Source organism: Cebus imitator, unplaced genomic scaffold (assembly GCF_001604975.1).
Source record: "Cebus imitator isolate Cc_AM_T3 unplaced genomic scaffold, Cebus_imitator-1.0 Scaffold62, whole genome shotgun sequence".
NCBI lineage: Eukaryota > Metazoa > Chordata > Mammalia > Primates > Cebidae > Cebus > Cebus imitator.
In genome coordinates, this window is record NW_016107377.1 from 1,641,472 (window position 1) to 1,665,674 (window position 24,203).

The 24,203-nt window shown below is 44.1% G+C and overlaps 1 protein-coding gene and 1 long non-coding RNA gene across 5 annotated transcripts in view; one reads left to right on the plus strand and one right to left on the minus strand.

Moving 5' to 3' along the window:
• The window catches only part of TNR (tenascin R), a 410,842-nt gene that overhangs the window by 264,141 nt on the left and 122,498 nt on the right, over positions 1-24,203 (plus strand). The window lies entirely within an intron of this gene.
• LOC108305351 lies at positions 378-21,387 on the minus strand. 3 transcript variants are annotated; one of them, XR_005200522.1, is made up of 3 exons: positions 21,319-21,387; positions 2,709-2,834; positions 378-1,384 (listed from the first exon to the last, which is right to left on the minus strand). It is a non-coding gene; the product is annotated as an uncharacterized LOC108305351 (long non-coding RNA). The 3 variants fall into 3 exon arrangements; XR_005200523.1 differs by lacking the exon at positions 21,319-21,387 and adding an exon at positions 4,141-4,950; XR_001825673.2 differs by lacking the exon at positions 21,319-21,387 and having other exon boundaries at positions 2,709-4,950.

A 24,203-nucleotide genomic window follows, 5' to 3' on the forward strand; every position in this document is an offset into this window, starting at 1 on the left:
ATTATTCTGCCGGGACTGTGTCTCATTCAATTGTGTTGTGGATGCCTCAGTAGCATTAGCCATTCTCAGGGCTGCGAAAATGTCTGTCCTCTCCAAGCAGCAGAGGGGATAATCCCCTGTCTGTACCTGAAAACTCCTCTGATGAGGGTCTTAGTGAGGGAAGGGAGCACACTGGAACTCATCTCAGAATCTTATGCTCAGAATCAACCTTTAGGATGACAGAATTTTCTATACCCCAGGCTCTCCTTTCTGGCACAGATGTTGGAAAGTGTTAACGGTGGCCTCTACCGACCAGACATAGTATTACCACATACTTAAATCTCATCTAGGTAATTTCATATTCATTCATTCATTTGTTCACTCATTCACTGAATCAGTAATTTTTCAGCAAACATTTATTGAATATTTATTATATATAAGTCTCATAAGATAATGTTATTCACAGGGTGCAAGGATGAATGCCCCATTCTCCTTTCCCTAACCCCACATTTTCTCTCTCACTGGTCCAGATAATGCATGAAGCTTATAAATTTATCTCTCCTTCGTCTTAAAGAATGCTAATCCACTGTGACAACGCAGAAGGTTTTCAGTTTAAAGTTAAAGATTACTCCTTGGTAGTAATTAACACTTTAGTAGAAATTAGTTTCTTCTGTCAGAAAAAGGAAACCTTTGGGTGAATAAATACAGAACCATGTAAGTCTGGATTAATAAAAGGGATAAGAAGTGAGGTAGTGCAATGAGACTCAAAGAGCTAAAAAAGGCCAGGGGGCAATTTGAGCCATTAGGCACTTGGAGAAAAGAGGGTGGTCAGAAAAATGACAGTATGAATAGTGGCTTTGGAGGATATGTTCTGAATTCAAATCTGGCCTCTCATTTACTAGCATCTGATTTCAGATGAGCTTCTTAACCTCTCTAATTCTTCCTCTAAAATCCTCATATAACCTGTGGGAACTTGGCTATGAATGTCATGTAAAGTACTCAGCACGGTGCTGGGCATAATGTTAGCATTCGGTAAACATGGGTCAAGTCATTATGACCAGAGAGAAGGAATACACTGTAAAGGAGGCTGTGGAGACAGCAGGGCAGACTCCACCCCTACCTCTTTTTCTTTCTTTCTTTCCTTCTTGCTTGGTTGCTTGCTTGCTTTTTTGTTTTGTTTTGTTTTGTTTTTTGTTTGTTTGTTTTTTGTTTCTATGTTCATTCCTCCCTCTGCTCATCACATGCTCTGGGCCACTTGCTGCCTTCTCAACTTTATGAAGCTCTCCTGCAGCGAGTACAGGCTTCAGGGCACATCCAAGCTCCTGACTGTGCAGCTGGAGAATGGAGCCAAGGATCCGTCCAGAGACGTGTAGGAGGAGTCCTCGGGTCACAGTCAGTTCTGAGGCTGGGAGAAAGGTCTTAGTGCACGTGCACAGACGAGGCCCTGTGGCCATTCCTGCCTCTCCTGCCTCGGCTCCTTCCACTCAGCTGCTATCACCACCTGACCTTGCACCTTCTGAGGAACACGAAGACAGGAGCTACTTCTTAGTATTTATCTAGAATCTCTCCAGCATTCTATTCCTGTAGATTTGAGGTAGATGTGTGGGTGGTTGTGCGTTTTTCAAAATTAGCATGCTCATTAGCTCAGAAGTAACTGGGAAATACAGCTACCCACAGCAGCTGGGAGGTCTTTCAAAGCAACCTACCAGCCACCAAGTGTATCAGAGGGACATGATAAGATCTATAGAAACCCACATATCAGATTCAGGGTTCAGTTGCCTTTGTGAGTCCATAATCAGTGAGTAGCCAAGCAGTGCTGTTATTTTAGCTTGGCATCAACACTATATGTGGGCCTGATCCGACTGTAAACCTCAGAACCCCAGCTGCCACGTTCAGCCAGGAGATCTATGTGAGAAAGAGCTGATGGGGCTCATGGGAAACTTGAGAATTTAGGGAGCTGAGTTTGAGGTGATAGGTCACCAGGATTAAAATCCCTAGGGAGGAAAGCCATATGAAGTCTCCCCCGCCCACTTGGAGAGTCCCCACATGAGCGGCCTAATCATCCTAAGACGGAAGAGACTGAAGCAAGTCAGGTTCTACCTGGGAATACTGCATTGCTGGTGGGGGGAAAGTTGTCAGGGGTGCCCCAGGGAGGGCCCTCTGAATGTATTTTAACCCAGTGCTAGGAAAATAATTGCCCCAAATTCCTCAAAAAAAAAAAAAAAAAAAAAAAGAAAACAGAGTTAGACCATCAGTGGAGAGTGCCTTTCCCACCTCAAAGAGGGGCAATTGGGCAACCATTTAGGAAGCCAGAGAGTCAACATGGGGTGAAATCTTGCCAGAGATTGAGAACAAATTTGCCATGGTTTGAATCCCAGCACTACCTTGTGTGTAATCTTGAGGAAGTTTTCAAACTCTTCTAAACCTTAATTTTTTCTGCCTGTCAAATGTAGGTAATAGTGTCAAGCACCTATTGTAAAGATGAAATGAGGTAATATATTTAAAGGGCTTTGCAAAGGTAATGCTAAAAGTACACAGACTAATGTAACCCATATGCCTCAGGATTTACTAGCCTGTAACCATAGTCTAAAGTCCTATTTCCTTCTAATGTCTGCATCTGTATAGTATGAGCCCCACTGGCCTAATTGCCAGTGATCATAAGTAGAATTTAATAAGAGGATGCTGACAGCTTAAGCACAATTTCTAGAAAAAACAAGAGCGGGTCTTACCACAGGGAGGCAGCCACATTATCTTCTTATGTAAACAAGGTCCCCTGATGTCCTTTCCACAGCGGCAGGAAACTGAGCCAGGCATGGATCCTCCCTCCTGTCACACACAGTCACCCTAGAGTCTGTCTGAAGGAAAGTGCAGATAGTGGATTTTTTTTTTTTTTAAATATAGGGAGACCAGGTGCTCCCAAGGGATGCTGGACTGGATAGAATTCATTCACAGACAACAAAATGATTCCCAGGGTTGCCTCTGCCCTACCTCTTCAACCACACCTCCAAGGTAACTGAATGTTTACGAAGCACATAATCAGACAGAGAAATGGAAGCACAGAGAGCTAAGGTGATTCTGTCCAAGGTCAGACCACGAATCAGTGTCTGGCCTGCCCTCCATTTCTGCCCTCCTTTGCAGTCAGCTTTCCTTCTAAATTCACCCGAGTCCTGCCTGCCCATTCCTCCTCCTCCTTCTCTTCCTCCCATACTAATGTTGCTCCATGTGGACGATATATGCACACATATTGAAAGTTGATGCAAGTTTTCTCACTTGAAAACTGTGTAAGACTGTATGTATAAATTAAGCTTGGAGTTTCTAATTATCCATTCTAAAGAGAAATGCCAATGAAGTGAAAAATCCAAGAGAGCAATTACACGTAACCCCAAATGGTTTATTTTTAGTTGAGAATAAAATATAAAATATGTGCCCCTCTATTTGCAGCATATTTAATTTCTCTATTATGCTTTGCCCAAGTGAATTTGCATTCTTCGAGCGCCCAGCAAGTGACAGCGTAGGCAGTGAGCCACTCAGAAGCATGCTGGGTGGCAAAGGAAGCCAGCTGGAGATTAAGCACTTGCTCTGCAAAGATCCACACTTAACTGGCCTGTCCCCACCCCCAAGAATGATCAATCAGAGGCTGAAGGACTGAGGAAGGGAGTGAAACACTCTGCTCAGGGAGATAGAATGGACAGGGAACCTGTACCGCCTTCTTCCAGCCCCGTGTTTGTATAAAAACTGACTGAGTATATGTGGTACCTGCGTGCCTCTGTTAGAACATCCTCCATCTAATTTTCTCCCAAATGCTTTCCTGTCTTTCTTCAGATCCTCCACTTAATCCCTGGCTGGCCCACCCTCAATCCCAAGCCAGCAGCATCTTTCTGGGTCTCATATCTGTGTTACTTCTATTGTGCTGGGCTTGTCCATTTTCATTAGATGGTGCACTCCATGGGGCAGGGAGCCAGGTCTCCATGCATTGGCGAAACACTATGTATGCCCAACACTTTATAAACAATACAAACAGACAAAAAATTTGGTTAATGGCTAAGATAAGCAGTTGACACAAAAATCCACATGTAGATAGCATCACAATGAGAGGTAAAAGCACAGATCTCCACGTGAGGTTGCAGGAAGCAAGCTCTTCAAAAAGATAAATGTTACAACCTGGAAAATTTCATCAGCAAAAATATTCTAAGCAGGTTCCTCTGAGTATGTGTGGAACATATGAAAATGGCATATCTCCTCTTACGCGGGAGCTAGAAAAGAAATGTTATTAGTGGGAATGACATATGTGAGCTTCACTCTGAATAAATATACAATGTCTATATATATATTGTATGCATAATAATAACACCTCAAATCTATATGGTGCTTTTCTTCCCAGGAACTAAAAATGATCCATGGTTGTTATTATCTCATTTATCCTTGCAGCTATTTTCCCTTATATTTTGCTAGCATATCATCAAAATACAGAAACATTTAAGAGCCATTCTTTTGGCTCTTCTTTCCCAGGAAGTCCTACCTCTTCATTATACTCTCCTTAAAACGTAGTTAGAGGAAGGAACTAGTAATTCTGTTATACAATCCTACAATTTATTCATAGGGCTAGATAATAGTCGCTCCCTGGTGCTGTTACGGGTCTCTAGAGACCAATAGTTATTAGTTTGTTGCCCTCACCCACATTCTGAGCTTCCAGAGTTCAAATTCCCAAAGGGTCACCATTTAGGGCTCTGGTAATATGTCAGGTAATATATCTCTATTGCTCACAGAAGACAGGTTGCACACAATGCTATTACCTGATAATGCTTTTGCAAAATCAGTTAACAGATAAATTCCTCCACTTCCCAGCACCCCCGAAGAGACTGTTAGGTTTTTGATTGTGAGGTATAGCTTTGGGAGGATGGGGAAAAAGTGTGGAATGTGGATTATTTCAGACAGGTCCAAAGATGGGAGGCCCAAAAAGCACCAACCTTGGGCCAGCCTTCGGAGATCTCTAAGCAGCAAAAGGACACTGGGGACTCTTGATCAGGTGCTCAAAGTAGTATCTCAATGAGATATCAAGATGGGAAAGTGGAGTGGGGAGCACCAAAGTTACCTACATGGCAGTTCCCCCCAAAAGCAACATAGAAACCTGGACAGCGTTTTGAGTTAGGAAAGTAGTTTTGCCATGCATCATCTACTTGTGCTCTGGGAAATCTTGTCAATTAGACTCTAGCAAGCCCATTTTATAGATGTGTAAACCTATGCCCAGAGAGACTGTGGTTTTCCTGAGACCACCCTGTCCTGTGATCATGGCATGCACTAAGCTGCTTCTAGGCTCTGGGAGACAGTTGGGTGGTCAGTGAGGACTCTCACCACTTGTCCTCAATTCCCAAGGATGGAATGGAGCAAGAACAGGATAGAAGGTTACCAGACATAGGTGTGTTGATAAATTTGTGGCCACTGGGCAAAATGACATTCCCTTGATTCTCCTACTTGGGCTGCATTTGGTGTTCCTGTTCAGCTCTCTTTTTTGTCCATACCATTGGCTTTAATGTTCCCCTTATCCTGCAGAGGTAACTTGCACTGCACCTTTAAATATCATTTTATTACAGGACTAGGAGGTTTGAGGGGAAGTTAGATACTCTGTAAAAAATGCCAGTTTTAGTCCTTAGATTGCTCAAATTGCTCATTATTTCTTGGATTCTCCTTTTCATATTTAGGTATTGACAATAAGTAAGTTCGATAAGAACAAGGTTTGTTTTCTTTTTCTCATCCAGGATAGGAAAAGGAATACATAGGAGCTCTCAATTCTATTTCAACAAAGAGTAATTGCTTTCTTAAAGGGAGAAATCTGGATTTTGAAAGATGAACATAAACTTACCAGTTTAATAAAAGAAGGAAAAGAGTATTTCAGGATACAGGGTCCAGCAGGTGCAAAGGCACAGTGGCGCCCTCCCAGAACTGCATGTTCCTAGGACTGTAAAAATTTTGCATTTGTGTGGCAGAAACTTCCAGTAATGGGAAACAATAGGAAATAAAGCCAGAAGAGTATACAAAAGATCAGGATTTTGTGCCAAAGAGCTTGATTGTATTTCTGCCACCCCTGAAAAGCCGGCATGTCTACAACACTTACACATCATCTCATGAAATGGCATAACCAACCCAACACTGCCATGCTTCCTCCCCAAGCCCTTAGATGATGGAGATCATAAGCAGAAAGGGACCATGATCCTTAAATTTACTTTGGCAGAAGGGTGTAAGAGAATGGGAAGATGATGTTAGGGGCAAGGAGACCGGAAGAAAGATATGGAGAAGAGTCTAGATGAGTCGATTGGAACCCATAGGGAAGCAGTGCCAGGGAACAGAGGGAAGGGATGAGTCAGGGGACACAGTGGTGGTGGGAAGGGCTTGGTGACCTGGGTGATAAAGAGCTTGCTGGGCATCCGGGGGCCTCTGGGATTATATGAGCAGCTGGTGCCGCAGACTTCCTCCTCTTGAGTCCAAGCCACTTCTGCCCTTAACAAACATTTAGAGAAAATTATCTGTGTGCCTAGCATTGTTCTAAGCACTAAAAGAATTAAGTAATTTAATCCTCACAATAGTCCATGAAGTCAGGGAGGTCACCTAGCTGGTGCGTGGTAGAGACTGGGTCCCAGTGTCTGTACTTCTGACAGCCATGCTATGCTGTCTTTCGGTTCATTTGGTAACATTCAACAAACACAACCCGAGCACCTTCCTACCTATTGCAAACATTTTACCCACAGTTCTAAGCACAGCCTCCTCACATAGCATGTTCCCTCTTACCAGTGGCAACAGTTAAAGCTCTCTGTTTTCCAGAAGTTTCCAGACATCCCCATTGACCTCACTCCAGGGCATACATGGTTACAGATGCCCTCACTCCAGGGCATACATGGTTACAGATGCCCTCAGATCATTTTATTCTCCTTAAGAATGAGCTCAGCGCTCACTGCTCCAATCTCAAGCTTGAGACCGTTCGCTAGTTTGCTCAGGCTGCCATAACAAATCACCACAGCTTAGGTGGCTTATGCAACAGAAACTTCTTTTCTCACTGTTCTGGAGGTTGGAAGTCCAACATCAGCAGTGTAGGCAGGGTTGGCCCTCTCTGAGGCCTCTCTGCTTGGCTTGTGGTCTGTTCACATGGCCGGTCCACTGTGCACATGTACCCCTGGTGCCTCTGGATGCCCTGATCTCCTCTTAGAAGACACAAATCATTGGATTAGGGCCCACCCTAATGGCCTCGTTTTAACTTAATCATCTCTTTAAAGACCCTATCTGTAAATACGGTCAAATTCTGAGGTTCTGGGAGTTAGGACTTCAGCATAGGAATTTGGTGGGACACAAGCTAGCCCACACCAGGTGTCTTCTCCCCATCATGTCCATCTACCTGGTTCCTAAATGCAAGTTCCTCCCAAAGATACATCTCTGGGATGATCTCATATTATAGAAATAATGTGTATTAAATTGAAATATATCCACCAGTATCATGGATCTTTGCGAAAATGGAGAATTTGTGTGTGTGTGTGATTCCTAAAATGATGCCCCTCTGCCTTGCTTCCACAGAACGCCTCATGTGCTGACAGCTCAAGGGGAGGCAATGGTGATAAAAGCATACAGGCTGGCCATGAATCTCCTCATTTTAGTGCACTTCATTAAAACCGGCATTTTTTATTACAAAGACCTGACAAAGTGAATATTAGACAGAAATGCATGTTAAGCTGCCATTGATCTTTCCGGGTAGATTGTACATTAAAGAGTGCACTTTCACACTCTATTAGCTGCTCCCACATAAAAGGGAAGCAAGAATCAAAGGCAAAGTGCTTCAGCCGTATCCCTCCAGCATCACTATGGCTACCCAGTAGGGTCAAGTGGGCAGAATCAGACCAGGGGCAGGAGCCACCCAAATCCCATGTCCAAGGGCTCTGTAGACATCTGGGCCTCAGCCATCTTCTCTGCCCACTTGACCGGCTTTCCTCCATGGCTGAGCGGTCACTACCAGTGCACGGGGTCATTTTTCCCATCCTAGAGCTCCCATTCCCTAGGAAGGAATCTGAGTTGCTCCATTTCTTAGGAACAACAGTTCGGCCTGAAGCGTGCCCTAAACAACATCTCTCCCCTGGTATTTCTTCATCAAGGGGACAATACTAGTTTTTAAAATTCAAGACGATGGCCCAGAGCACCTCTGGGGGGCTGCTGGTGATGAGCATGTATGTGCGTGCACGTTGGTATGATGATATTGACAGGAGCATAAACCAGAAGTTTAATGAAAACAAGAGAAAAATGTATTTGGCAGCTGGGGAGAGAAGCTGGATGAAGAAATCCTGTGCCTGGGGTTAGCTACTGCCTGAGATGGAGTCACGGCTTGTCTTCCTACGGTCAGACAGACAATCCTCACTAGGAGCCTTGTCTGCTGAAATATAACAATTCAGGAGAAGCAAGTGGGGCTTAAATGCTAAGGGCTAATCCTGCCAGAGCCATTTCTTCCTGGACAATCTCTTATTTTAAAGCAGCCACCTCTTTCATCACTACTACATTCGCTGCCTCTGCTCCAAAGCATTCTGTCCTCAGACCCCACCTTAACTTCTACCTCAGTGTAATCTTCCAAAGCCAGGCACCCCTGCTCGTCAGGCACAAAGATAGGCTATGAGACAGACAGTGGCTCTCCAGTGCTGGTCAGTAAGGGCAGATGAGAGACCTGACTCATCCCAAGCCCAGCCAGGGCTGATTAGAGAATCAAGCACCCAAATGGAACCCAGATGACTACATACCCTACTTCCTCCAGGAGTGACTATATCACTCCTTCCAGACTTAACAGCTCCTCCAATCATTGTAAATCTACATACCGCACACATTACAATCATACGCCATGTAAACACAATTTGGTCAACAATGGGCTGCGTATATGACAGTGGTCCCACATGATTATAAGGGAGCTGAAAAATTCCTATCCTCTAGTGACATTGTAGCTGTCGTGATGTAGTAGCCCAGTGCATTACTCAAGTGTTTGCAGTGTTGTGGTGTAAACAAACCTACTGCACTGCGAGTCATAGAAAAGTCTAGCACATGCAATTATGTACAATATGTAAGACTTGATCATAATAAAAAGCTATGTTGCTATTTTATATATTTACTATGCTACACTTTCTGTCGTCATTTTAGAGTGTACTCCCTCTGCTTGTTTTTTTAAAATTAATGTAGGACAGCCTCAGGTAGATCTTTCAGGAGGATTCCAGAAGGCAGTGTTATCACAGGGGCTGACAGCTCTACGCGTGTTACTGCTCCTGAAGACCTTCCAGCAAGACAAGATGTCCAGGTGGAAGACAGTGATATTGATGGTCCTGACCCTGTATAGACATAGGCTAATCTGTGTTTTCGTGTCTTTGTCTGATTTTTTGATTTTAGAGACAGGGTCTGGCTCCGTCATCCAGGCTGGAGTGTAGTGGCATGATCACAGCTCACTGCAGCCTGGAACTCTTGTGTTCAAGTGATCCTCCTGCCTCAGCTTCCTGATTAGCTAGGACAGTAGGCATGTGCCACCATACCCAGCTAGTGTGCCTTGGTTTTTAACAAAAAAAAGTTGAAAAAGTAAAAAAAAAATATAGAAATAGAAAAAAAAAAAACATGAAATGAGGATCTAAAAAAGAAAATATTTTTGTATAGGTGTATCGTGTCTGTTTTAAGTTATTACAAAAGTCAAAACATCTTAAAAATTTAAGTATATGACATAAAAATGTTACAGTAAGATAAAAGTTAATTTATAATTGAAGAAAAATCCTTTTAATAAACTTAGTATGTCCTAAGTATTCAGTGTTGATAAAGTCTACAGTAGTGTATGGTAATGTCTTGGATCTTTACATTCACTCACTCAGTGACTCACCCAGAGCGGCTTCTAGTCCTGCAGACTCCATTCATAGTAAGTGCCCTGTACAGATAGATCTACCATATTTTTAAATCTTTTATGCTGTATTTTTACCGTACCTCTTCTATGTTTAGAGACACACATACATACCACTGTGTTACAATTACCTACATTGCTCAGTACAGTAACATGCTGGCCAGGCTTGCAGCCTGGGAGCAATAGGCTACCTAGGTGTGTAGCAGGCTCTGCCACCTAGGTTTGTGTAACTGCATTCTATGATCACACAATCTCCTAACGACACTTTTCTTAGCACTAATCCTCGAGGTTAAACAACGCATGACTCTACTTATCTTGTAATGAGTACAGACTGACGTGATCACTGGCTCTGTCAAGAATCCCAAATAGAGATTTTTACAAGCTGTGATGCAACAAGCACAGAGATGGGCAGGGAAGGACATAAATGAGTTCATTACTCAGCCCAATGTGTTAACTTCAGTCCTGTCATGACTCATAAGACAGCTCTTCTGTTTTACTAATTGCGGTGTATTTATTGCCCTTCTCTCTTCGCTGACTAACTCAGATGTGTCAAACAAGAGCAGTGAGCCTCCTGTTCCCGACAACACAAACTGACTTCTTCATTCCACCCTGCAGAAACAGCTAAAGTTCCTAGTGCATCCAGCTGCCTTTGTCTCCTCATTTTACCTGACTCTGCAACATTTGGTGGCATTAACCTCTTCACTGGCCAATGGCCATTGAGTTCCCACCTGGTGCCCAACCCTGTGCCAAATTTCAGCCAACAGTGGTGCAGGACATGGCCACTGAATGTCAGGGGTCCACAAGCGAATAGAGAAACAAGTGAATAAGCAATCACAAGGCGCAGAGATGCATCCTGTTCAAGGGAGGGCTGGAATGAATAAGCCCTACTATTTGATAGCACAATACGGTGACTATAGTCAACAACTTAATTGTATAGTTTAAAGAACTTGCTTGAGTGTTTTGCAACTCAAAGGATAAATGCTTGAAGGGATGGATACTCCATTCTCCTTGATGGACTTATTTCACGTTGCATGCCTCTATCAAAATATCTCATGTACCCCATAAATATGTATACCTACTAGGTAGCCACAAAAATTGTTAAAAATTAAACTATTAAAAATAAAATAAAGGGAGGGCTGGGAATAGCATGGGAGTCTGGAGGAGGCACACTTTTGCTCCTGACGTCTGTGGTGTGCATGCCTTTGAGTGGCAAGCCTTCTCTTTCGACCACTCCCTCATCATCCTCACTCTGCTCTTTTTGCGTTTTGTCTTCCCCTGCAGCCCTTTGCACGCTGATGATCCCCCTATGTCACCTCCTGCCTTCTTTTCTTTTCACTTTATATATTTTCTTTGAACGATCTAATCCATTCCGAGGATCCAACTGTCACCTTTCCACTGGCGGCTTGTACATCTGAACCTGTCTCCTGAGCTCCAGACCCACATACCAGCTGCTTATTTGAGCTATCTGCAGACTCCTCAAATGCAACATGTTCAGTACTGAACTCCTCTCCATGCTTTACCCTCACAGTGTCTTTTCACAGTGGATCCTACCAGCCATGCCAGTTAGAAATCTCCCTGTCATCCTGCCTCTTTCCTGGCGCCCATTGAGCGATGATCACTGCACATTTTTCCTCTAAAGGGTCATTTGCACTCACCTTTCCATCCTGCTCACTTACCCACAGCAGCTGATGCCCTCACTCTCTCCAGCTTAGACCCTTGCAGTCGTCCCCAGGCCAGTCTCTGTCCTTTCAGCCTCAGTAACACTTCACTCCAGTCTATGAGCCATACTGATGTCAAAGAAATTGGCCCAAAACCCAAGTCTAAAACCCAGGTCTCCCATATTTAAGACCAGGAGACAGATCTCACTTCCCATAGAACCATATCGGAGCTCTTTGCCTACCTTTCAAGCTCTCTCAGTCTCATGCTAGGCCTCCTTTACTCTCTCATCTCCTCTTCTCCCTTCCTCCAGTTACCAGGCAGCCCCAACAAGAGGCCACAAGATCCTCCCCACAGCTCCTCCACGTCTTTCTGTGTCTCCTCCCACCAGCTGGAAAGTGCAGCCCACGTGCCAATCTCAGTCCCCTGCTTGGTAAATTTCTGTTTGTTCTTTAGGGTCCAATTCAAAACTCTCTTGTTCTCTGAACCTTCTCTGACCCAACCACACACCATTAATTACCCACTTGCTACTAGTGAGAGCTGTACTGAGCACACTGCTATCTGAGGAAACAGTGGGTGTGAGGGTAGTGGCTGCATTCTCATGGCAATCGGGTCTCTCTCAGCCTGTGGTATATAGTTTCCCATTTGAATTTCTGCCTCCTGGCAGGACACTGAACTCCTTAAAGGCAGAGGCTGTGTCTTCTTGTTGTTGGGACTCAGAGAACCACGTGCATCTCTTCCATCCAGTCCTATGTGGCTCCAGACTCTCTGATCATCTCCAGCCAGCAGACTCGTAGGCCCATCACAACAAGTCCCAAACCGAGTTCAATGTCTTCCTCCCCAAATGCTCCTTTTCCTGAATTCTCTCTTTGTTGGGTGGCAATCTCCAAACTGAAGGTCATTTTGCCTCCTCCCTCAGGCCTGTTTTCTACCCATTTTACTTCCTAAATGTCTCTCAAGTCTGCCCTCCTCTCCCCTGCCGCCAACATTCTACTGCCTTCAGTGACTGCCACCCAGACTACCGCACCAGCCTCCTCAAGGCCGCCGGCATCATGCTCGCCTTCTGAGAACCCTTCAGAAGTTCTCTTCTACTACTAAAAAAAAAGTCCCCATCCTGACTACCAGGCTGGCCCCACCTCCTCCTGCTACCGGCCTCTGCCCCAGGCTCTGGCTACCATGAAGCACTTGCAGGTCTCTGAACACACCAGGCTGACGCTCACCACCACGTCTTTGCTGGTGCAGACCCTCCTACCTAGAATGTTCCTTCCCTGGGCTGCTCCTGCTCATGCTGAATACGAAACATAGATATCCCCTTCAACTTTCTCAGGTTCCTCCCCTCAGATTGGATTAACTCCATCTACCCTGTGTTCATAGTCTCCCCGGCATGTCACTGTTGTTGAGCTTACCACAACATCCTACACTCCTTGGGATTAGGAGCCATATTGCATGTAATAAGTGCTCAGTACATGTTGACTAAGTGAACATATTTTGTTAAAGGAGTTTCTAAAGGGAAAGGAAATGAACTAGTGTGTTTATATGCCAGATACCTTCAATGCATCATCTCAATTAAGTTGCACGGGCACTCCACATGGCAAGTATCATTGTTTCCATCCATATACAATTGAGGAAATTAAATCTCAAAGAGGGTACTTACCCTCAGGTGGAAAGGGATTCACATCCACATCTACACTCCATCCCCATCCCCTTTCCCCATTCTGTGCCACCTCCTTCTCTAGAGCATCGGTGGCAAGTTCCCACCCTTGGATATCTCCAGGAACCAAGGTGTCCCAGCTTCCTGGAGATGAAGACACCCTGTCCCGCTCCAGTCGTTTCTGCTACTCTGCAAATCTCCTCCTTCATCTCCGCACGTCTGTAGGCATGGAGCTGAGCACAAGCTTTCTCTGCTGCTATATCATATCACAAACTTCTATCTAATTTGCCATTCCCTCTCTCCCTAAGGACATATTTATATTAATACTTTAAAGGCAAGCGTCTCTCCATGAAGCAGGCATGAATTTATTTTTCACTAGCATTCATATTATGGGAAATGCAGTGCTTTATATATTCACGAGTAATTTCTTTGCCCAATGCAGTTCAAAATTCAATAAATGCTGTTTAAGCTCAAGTCCTCCACTTGTAGGTCAGAGAGCAGCCTCATGGGGGTGGGAAGAAAATTCCCACATATTTCCTTTTCCTCTTCCCTGCCCTAGCACCCTCTGTCCCCTATGATATCAACGTTTAGTGCAGCTGTCACTAGTAATCACCATGTCAGCTACACATTCTAGCCCCTGGGTCTAGGTGGCCTCAAGACTCACACCTCCAAAAACTCATGGCCATCTCTCTGTCTTCCTGTGCCAAAGCCCATTGAACATCTCCCCAGTGGGCTGACATCTCCCGCTAGAAAGGTAATTCCTCTGAGTTAAGCATTGCCTAATTCTTCTGTCCTCTTTTAAAATGGAAATTCTCCATGGGGTCGCCCACATCTTAACTTTACCAAGTTCATTGTTTGATTGGAAACTAGGTCAACTTGTGATTTGTTTGAGAGTTTTAAAAAACATAAGGGGGCAGAAAGCAAAATGCTCTGTTTTTGTCACTAGTTTAAGGTTGGCACTTGCTGGTGGCGTGAGAGAGGTGGAGGGTAGGCAGAGCGAGAAGCTGCCTCTGGTCCACACTGGGAGACAGTGGATGTCACCCTCAGGCAGACCACATTCGCCCAGCTCTGAGGGCAGGACTCTAGCACACTTAGGAATATTAGTCCAGGTCTGTTCTCCGCATTGAATAATAATTCAGTAAAATCTCAATTAAAAGCAAGTCATAAATCACATTTAATGTTGCCCTGATGGGTCGAATCTAATATGCCAGGCCTATTAATCATTTGCCAGACCCTGGAATCCCAGCCTCTGTCTTCTGAGGATTCAGAGGTTAAGGCCCATTTCTCCTACCTCTGTCACAATTTAATCAGACCCCAGAGAGCAAGGGCCAGGGAGGTTTGGGACTGTGTCATGTCCCAGATGTGGAGCTTGGTGGCTTGGGTACTGATGGGGAACCCAATAGGAAAGGGGAGCCCAGATTCCTACACAGGCTAGTTTGTCTGCTGGGTGTGGAATGTGCCAGATGGAAGTTGGCAATATGTATGATGCAGTTTCGGGAACTAGGCAACCTGGCAGGTTGAACAAGCTCTCCACAGCACCAGACAATGCCAGGTGGTCCTTCTGACAAGCACTGGGCATCAGGGATCTGAAAGAAGCTGCAGCATTTCCTAACACGAAAAGATCAGTAATGTGGAGTTCCCAGATAGGAAGCTGGTAGACACCCTGGCTGGCCTAGAAAAAAAAAATGGCTTTGGATGGCAGGGTCCAGTAACTGGGCAGAGATCCAGGGCCAGGACTTCAGTCTCTTGGAAGGGATGCTGGTTCCAAGCCTAGAAAGACTGGGTCAGCAGCACACAAATCTCCTGGGAACACGGAAGCACTGCAGGTATGTCTAGTTTACAAAGAAGCCAAGTGACCAAATGGGGAAACGGAGAGCTACATATCTAGAACTGGAGGACAAGGGGTCTTCCCTGACATTTCAGGGGAGACTCTGAGCACCAAGTTGGTGTCCATCAGAAAAGGGGAGGCTGAAGAATGACTCAACCATGAGATTTGAAGCTAGAGACTGGCATTTGATTCCTAGCTATGTGGCCTTAAGCCAGGCACTTCACCTCCATGAGCCTTAGTTTCCCTATTGATAAAATAAGGCTCATAATATCTAATTCACAGGATTGTTTTGAGGATAAATGGACAGGTACATAATAGCATCCAGTGTGATGGCTACCTAGGGTGACGATGGGCCTCAATTCCTGAAAGTCTACTGTTAGTGCAACAGAGGAAAGACCACTTCCACACAGCAAGTTCAAGAGACCAGAGGCAGAATGGAGGTCAAGGTTGCAGAGCCAGGATCCAAGTGGGTAAAACAGATTTAGGGTATGAAAATGTGAGGACCAAACAAGGCCTGTCTCAAGCTACTTCATACCACCGCGGGATCCCAAGAGTGTTATTCCAACCGGTGGTTATATTAACCAGCAGGTCTGCTTATAGGAGGGGGGCGGGGCTTGAGGGGCCTGAGCTAGGGTGAATGTGGGCAGATTGCCACACTGGGCTTGCCCTTTGTGGGGCCAGTGATGGTCCTAGAGGTTAGCCTGGGGCTATAAGCAAGGCTGCATCAGAGCGAGGAGGAGGTAGAGCTCCTGATATTTCTTCACTCCCTCTCTTCCTTCATCCTTTCTTCACATTTTTCTTCCACATATATTTCTGGATCCCCTACTATGTGCAATACATGAACCTAAAAACCTGGAAAGAGCCTGACTGCAGGGATGAAGGACTGGGTAACAAGGCCCCACCGACTCCAAAGGAAAAGCGAACATCTTACTTCTGAAAGACCTCATAAAAAAATCCCATAAGGACACTTAGCTGCTTTATGATCAATATGCTTGAGAATTACTTAAGCATTTGTCATCAAGTCTCATTTTGTGCCACTGACTGGCACAAAATAATAGCTGGCATTTATTGAGCACTTATAAGCCAGACACTGAACTTAGAAGTTTACATGGGTTGTTTGTTTTAACCCTTTCAACCTGGGAGTTTCAGTAGCATCATTATCCCCATTTGATAGATGAGGAAACTAAGACCAAAAGAAGGAAACTTGCCCAAGATCTTGCAAAGTAGTAGGGCTGGGATTATAGGCCACCAAGCTTTTAAACAGCTGTGTGTTATCCGGCTCCTGGCCAGGCCAGCAGACTCCTGCTCAGTTCTCCATGAGGCCTGGCTGCCGCCTGGCTTCTGAGCTGAAGGATACCGATGTTTTGAATTGAAACCCAAACAACCGAATCTGCGTACTGGCTCTCCAGGCCTGCTCAGGCTCAGTGCCCTCTTAGGAACGGGCAGGACAGGATGGTGCCTGTGAAAGCTAGCAGTCCTCTCTCCTCTCCCCTCCAGGACAGGCAACACCCACTTTCTAGCAGCGAACTGGTGGTGAGACTCCTCAACCCTGCATTTGAATAACTGTCTTCATTTTCAGTGCCCCGCTCCAGGGTACTAGAACAGGAAATAAATTAATAAATATGGTCAATGGCTAGGACAGGAGGCAGCAGAATAAAAACAAATGTTATCTATTAGAATGAGCATTTTCTGGCTACCGTTAAAGGAATATGACAGTGGAAGCTGCTTTTCTGCTCTAGAAAATGACCTCAGCTCATATTAACTGTTGTTCACTTACAACCTTTCTGTTCATAACCTTTGCTCAGCCCATTGCTAAGGAATAGTCCAAGGCGCAATCTAGCAAGTGCCCGGGTGTTTGAATGCCTGTGTTCCGGGTGCTTTACACCTGAGGTGCTTGTTTTTTCCGGCAACTCCTGACCTTCTGATTGCTAATCCCTGCTCCTTTATTTCTTCTAGCCTCTTTGGCCAATTTCTCATCTTCCTTGGAGCTGGCGATGTCATCTAACTTTGTATCATCTTTGTCTTTATTAAGGGGCTTCTTGCTTTTCTTCAAGATTGTTCACATTTCACTAACTACTTTAATACTGGATATTGAATTTCTGAAGCCCTGGGGCTCCTAGGACAAAGGTTAACCCATGTCTATTTAACCTGGTGGGCAAAATGGATTTGTCCCTCATTCAGAAGTGCTAAGTTCAATGCAATTGGGCTTTGTCTTATTATCAAATAATTCTTTTCCTTGATTATTCCCCTTTCAGTTCAAGGCTCTCTATTAAGTATTGAGGAAAAGAGATTTGTGGCTTAGATCCTGTGAGGAAAGTGATTAGTCATGTGAGGATCAAGGGATCAACTATTCAGTATTAATAAGCTTATGTGATAACCACACATTCTTTTTGACAGCACATCTGTGGTTTAGATTCAAGAACACTGAGGTTACAACAGAGAAGAAAAGAACATCACTCCATGGCAGATAATACATAAATACATGGTTTTATATACATAAAGCAGATAATGGAGTTATGTTATCGACTCCATTGGAAATCATATATTCTGTGGTTGTCTCCCCAGTGACCTTCCCTCATTTCTTCCTTGCAGCAGAATCCCAGTTTGGTTGAACCATCTGACGGCAGTTTAGTTTGTTCCTACTCTAGCCTCTAGTGGGGAAAGGGTAACCTTGATCAATCTAAACCAGAGATGGTAACTCTGTTCTCCCTTGCAAATAAACATCATGGAAATGGGCATATGGCACAATTCTGGACAATTAGCTGTGAAGCAGTGTTAGGGAACATTTTCACATCTTAAAAGGGCTATAAGAAAGGGATACTCCCTCTTACTCCACTTCCAAACTTTGGACATTGCTGGGTAAGGATATGATCAGTGGAGCTGTGTAAATCACTCTGGGATCAAGAGGCACCTAGGCTGAGAATGAAAGTCAACACAATGAGAATTGTCAGTGTGAGAAGACAGAAATAATCTTCTTCCTGGATGTTGCATTTAACTGCTAAATAAACTGGCTTTGCCTATGCTGTGGCTTTTGACAAGTTCATACATTGAAAAGATGACAAAAGAAGAAAGAGTGATGGTGCTGGAAAAGCAGACGTATGAAGCACACTCAACACAGTGTATGCAGTACAATCAACAAGGGGCTGAAATCTCTGGAAAACGGAATCAGGAGCTCCTGTTGAAACCTTCAAGTTAGTAGTATAAGGAACTAATGAGGTCCTATCTAAACGTCACCTGCTGTCTCCAGGACACCTGCTTGGGACTCTAGGCTCTCTGTAGGTAAAAACAGGTATAGAATCTTTTAAGGCAGAGTTTCTCCAGTGTGATTCGGAGAAAACTGACCTCCTGCTCTGGCCCCTGACTTCCAGAAAGTTACTGTTGGCCTGTTCCTTCTCTAATAAAAGTACAACACAATTTGACATTCTACAGAAACAATTTCTAAAACATGCTATCTCACTACATCCAAAGGGTAAAAGGTATCTTATTGGCAAAGCAGATTATTAACCAAAAAAACTCCATCACATGGGGTGCAAACTTTTGTCCCTCCCCTACAGCCCTTTATGTTCTCTGACCAGCTGCCCTTGTCCTGTTGCTAGATGTCTGTGGGTACCATTGGTAGAGTGTTGTTATCATTGACAGAGCTGGTGTTATTTGCAAATCATCACTCACCTTGTCAGTATGAATTAACTAAGTTTTAAGGCAACAAGGACGTTCCCACACTTAATCATCATTATGATTCCAGAACTGGTTCCCAGTGAACCCAAATATTGAGACTGCTTGTTTTACTGCGGAATCCAAATACAAAAATTAGCAAGATCAGCTCTCGGAGTGTCGGCTGCTGCCAAATAAGAACTCCGGAGAATGCCTGTGTATATTATTAAATTGTGCATAATGAGGGTGTGTGTCTAGAAGCTGGCTTCTGTGGACGGGTGCATCTTTATCTCACAGGCTATGACAGCTTGTTTGAACCAAAGAGCACATTTTGATTTTTCTCCTTCCCCATTTATCAAGATGTTTCCAGTACACACAAGAAGCTGGAGATGACTGATCTTTGACTCATGTCAGCCTCGTCATTTCCTTCATTGTTCATGTTGCTTCTGTGTTTTCATTACAATCGGCATCAAATCAAACCCATCCTTGTTTGTCATATTCCACATACACCAAATTGGATACTCTTTTACCTTTATGTGTCCTGATGAATCAATCCATGCAACCTGAATCAGGTAAATTACTGAACCCCAAAAGGACTAGAAGTGGAAATATTTTATAAACAAAGGAGAAAGTGAGGAGAGCAACTGGACATTCTGTGGACAGCTATTGCATTTTAGGTCCCAGGATAGGTGCTTTTAAACAGGATCTCATTTGAGACTCAACTCTATAGGCATATTACATCTATATTTCAGATCTGGAAACCGCAGTTGCAGAGAATTGAAAGTAGTTTGCCAAGGTCATGCTGGTATTAAGGTGATACAGCGTAGACTCACACCAGTGTTCTTCTCCATCCCAAGTCCTCGCTCTGCCTAGAACGCCTCCCTGCAAAGGATGGAAGAGGAAAAGCAAGGGCAAGGACAAACCAAAGGCCCAGGACGTATGGGAAGAAAAGCGCAATAATCAGCAGAAATAAGGAACTATCAGAAGGAAACTATTAAGAATTCATAGAGGTAGAAGGAAAAAGGTCTCGTTGAAAAGTTGAAATTGATGGAAAAAAATAGTGAGCAGAAGCAGTAAACACCTGAAAATAAGAAAAAGTAAGATTTCCCAAGAGATGTCACAGAAAGAAATCAAAGCAAAAGATGGAGAGTGAAAGGAACATATAAGATAGATGTAGAGATTTCATTTTCTGTTCTTTCATGGAAAGCTCCTTGTAGGTTGAGTAGAGAACTAACAAAGGGCCTCTGATAAAACCACGATTCAGCTCTGACATTAATGTTATCTAATTTTAGGGGAAGTGAATCTAATATTTAAGATTTTAGATACTCTCTCACTCCTCAGAGCGATTTCTTAAATCTAAAGGTGAGCCAGGGGAGGTAAAACATTTTCTTGGGAGCAAAAGCCATCCCTCCTATGAGGTAAATTGCATCTTCCTGGACGCTGAGTGCTATAAATCTTAGTCCCAGTAAACTGCAGCCACCAGCTGCTATGAACCCAAACTGCAAGTGAGTGGCTTAAAAAGGCCACTGGATCATGACTCTCCAGAAATGCAAAGCCCTACAGGGTGAAAATCATTTCTAAGGGCTCCCGGGCTGTTCCACCCATCCATCTGGGACCAGGAAGGGAGTGACTCTTGAGGTTTTGAGTAATTTTTCACTAAAGCAAAGTCAAACAAGCTGAATACCAGAAGCCCTCTCCTACTGGGAATGCCCTTCTGGCTTCTGCTAGGCAAGCATGCATGTGTGTGCACATGCATGTGTGTATGTGTGCACACCCATAAGAGCATGTGCGTATGTGTGCACACCCATAAGAGCATGTGCGCATGGATGCATGTGTGCACCCATCTATATGTGCATGTACATGTTTGTGGGTGCACGTATGTGTTTCTATATGTGTACCCCTCAACCCTCCTTACACATACCAACAAGGTCTCTGTAGAAGTTCCCCTAGGGAGGCAACTTTGAGTAGAAAAGCACTGGCCTTAGCGTCAGAAAACCTAACTGCAGCATATTTTGAGTGAATTCTTCCCCTTATCCCTTTGCCACCTTGGACAAGCTACTAAACCTTTCAGAACCTCAGTTTTCTCATCTATGAGATGGAGTAACAATTCTTTCCTGGTTATTGTGAAGACTAAGTGAGGTCACATTTATAAGGATACTTGGTAAGCCAAAACACATTGCAAAAATGCTGGAGTTCTCACTGTTTTAGTGGCAGAACAGAAAGTAATATGTGATGATCAGATTACTAACATTTCAACATGAGTCCAGTGTGTGTCTCCTTGAAATCTAAGGGCTGATTGGAGAGACAACTGCAGAGAATCAGGTTTTCCAATATTCTGGTGCCTCTTCCTTCTTGATAGGAGTGAGGGACCTCCTAGGGCCTTGTGTGCATGTCTCTACACTCTTTCCAAAGCCCAAAGCAAGTCTCTGGGACTTGCTTCAATGTTAAGGAAGCGAGCAGAAGGTAGCAGAGAGCTAGATCTTCAAGATACAGTTTCCCTGGTCATCCTACCTTGGGCACATGTCACCTTGCCTCCCATTTCTAGGAGCCCAGAGCAAGATAAATCCTCCATCTATCTCCTGCCTCCCCTCGCACACCTTCACTGAAAGGCAAAGGACCCCTGCCTCCAGCTCAGGGAAAGACCAGATTAACCTTTCTGACATGACAGCAAATGTTAGCAGTCTGTCTTGCTTCTTATAATGCCAATCTGGGCACCAGTCAGTCACCGTCTGTTAGAAATACAGAGGATATATGTCAAAACTCACCCACACATGCTGAATCGGAAAAGAGCCGTTATTACTGCAAACTCTATATACATTATTTATCAAATGAACTCTCTGCAGTAGGAATACAATTCATTTCTACTCTCTCGCTCTTGTTCTTTCATTTCAATAGGAGATGAAAGAAAACATTTATGGAATCTTTCTGGGCATTACTCATGTGGCAGTATCCCTGGCTAGGGTTTGAAGTCAGAGCTGTCTATTGCCTGAAGGGAGTGGGCTGCTTCGAGTAGGAGAGAAACAGCCCCTGTCTGCCAGGCTTTCTCAGGCTCCCCTCTCCATGGCCACCACCGCTGCACCCCACCTCCTGGAACGTGGAGAACTGGGTCTTCCTTCAGATTGCAAGACACACTTGAGGAGGCAGGGACCTTGGTTCAGAGCAAGGCCAGTCACTTAATGCATTTTCTTTGCAGCATTAGCTTTAACAAATTATCACAATTTGGGGAAGGTGTTCTCAGTAGGTTTGTTTGGAGTCAAGACCAGCTCCCACTTGGCCTCACATTAGAGAGCAGAAGAAATAAATCTCTTACTCAGTTTACACTGGTATGAGCCTTAAAATGAAGATTTTCATAATTATGTTGGCTCAAAGTTAGGAGTTTTGCCTGGTGGAGATGGCAGTGGTAATGGTGGCAGTTATAATGTTAGAGGTAATGATGATGGTGGAGGTGATGGTGGCAATGGTGATGGTGTCAGTGGTGATGGTAGAGGGGATCACGGTGTTGGTCATGGTGATAATGGCAGAGGGGGTGGTGGTGATGGTGGTGGTAGTGATGGCAGAAGGGATGGTGAAGATAGGGATAGTAATAATGGTGGTGGTGTTAGCGGTGATAGTAGAGGTGATGGTGGTGGTGGTCGTGGCGGTGATGGAATGGTGAAAATATTAATATGCTGCTAATATGGTAGTAGTGGAGGTGATGGTGGTGTTGGTGGAGGTGATAATGGTGGTGGTGATGGTGGTGGTGGCAGTAGAGGAGACGATGGCAGTTGGAGGATAGTGGGCGTGGTGGTGATCATAATGCTGGCAGTGATGGTGATAAGGGTCATGGTCTGTGCTTTATGGTAGAGGGTAACAATATAATCTTTGCACTGAAAATAATTTTTCTTAAGGAATAGGATCCCTCTTGAAAAAAAAGTGCTTTGCTCCTATTTCAAATCAGACCTCCATTAAACTCTTTATCTGAATTCCTGTCCAAATTTGCATATCACAGACTAGAGGGTGCACAGTGAAAATTCCATTTGTGAGGCACTGACTGCCTGCTGGTGCCCAGAGCACTTTCTTGACTTCGGGATGAGGTGTCCTGACCATTCTCTCTCCTAAAAGACAAATCTTGCTTACTGTGGACCCCGATTCAGCTCATCTCCATACCTCTAGACGATGGTGACTCCCCTCCTCAAACCTTACCCATTCATCTTGGCTCATATATTGCTTTAATTATTATTTATTTAGCCTTTGTGTATGTTTGACCTCCCCAATCGGATTGTAAGCTCTTTGAAGGTAGGGTGCATGCCTTGTCCTTCTTAAATCCCATAACCTTTAAACAAACATATATGTATGAAACAAATGAATGGATTGGTGAGTGATCTACGGTGTTATTATTGTCTCCAAAAGTAGGCAGAATAACGGTTTACACAATAATCATAACCTTTTTTTTTTTTTGGTACCGATTCTTTTTTTTTTTCTTTGGGAAAAAATGAAAGAAAGAAAGAAAGAAAGAAATGAATGAAAGAGAGAAAGAGGAAGAGAAAGAGGGAGAGAGAACAGGAATCTTGCTTTATTGCCCAGGCTAGAATGCAGTCTAAAAATGGGTATTCCGGGTGCGGTGGCTCAAGCCTGTAATCCCAGCACTTTGGGAGGCCGAGGCGGGTGGATCACGAGGTCAAGAGATCGAGACCATCCTGGTCAACATGGTGAAACCCCGTCTCTACTAAAAATACAAAAAAATTAGCTGGGCATGGTGGTGGTGCCTGTAATCCCAGCTACTCAGGAGGCTGAGGCAGGAGAATTGCCTGAACCCAGGAGGCGGAGGTTGCGGTGAGCCGAGATCGCGCCATTGCACTCCAGCCTGGGTAACATGAGTGAAACTCCGTCTCAAAAAAAAAAAAAAAAAAAAAAAAAAAGAAAATGGGTATTAAAAACCTCTTTTATGCCAACAATTGTGCTTAACAATGGAGACAGGAAGGAATAAGGGAGGAAAATAACAAACAAGCAGCCAACCAATATTTCATTTAAACCTGTGAAATGCGATGCAATTACTGAGGAGTGATTTACTTCCAATTATATAGTCACTTTTAGAGTAGGTGTGATGTGGTAGAGAAGAATGTATGTTTTGTGGATTTGGGATGGAGAGTTCTGTAATGTTTATTAAGTTTACTTGTTCAGGTCTGAGTTCAAGTCCTGGATATCCTTGTTAATTTTCTGTCTTGTTGATCTGTCTAATATTGACAATGTGATGTTAAAGTCTCCACTATTATTGCGTGGGAGTCTAAGTCTCTTTATAAGTCATTAAGAACTTGCCTTATGTATCTGGGTGCTCCTGTATTGGGTGCGTATATATTTAGGATCGTTAGCTTTCTTGTTGCATTGATCCTTTTAATAATCATAACATTAATTTGAGCATAAAGATCTTCTTATGACTTGCAAGAAAGAGGGAATTTAGTTACTGCTACTGCTACTACAAGAGCTAGCATTTATCAAGCTCTGCACCAGGCTCTGTGCTCAGCCCTTCACACACATTTTCTTCATTGATTTTGACAACAAGCCTGTGA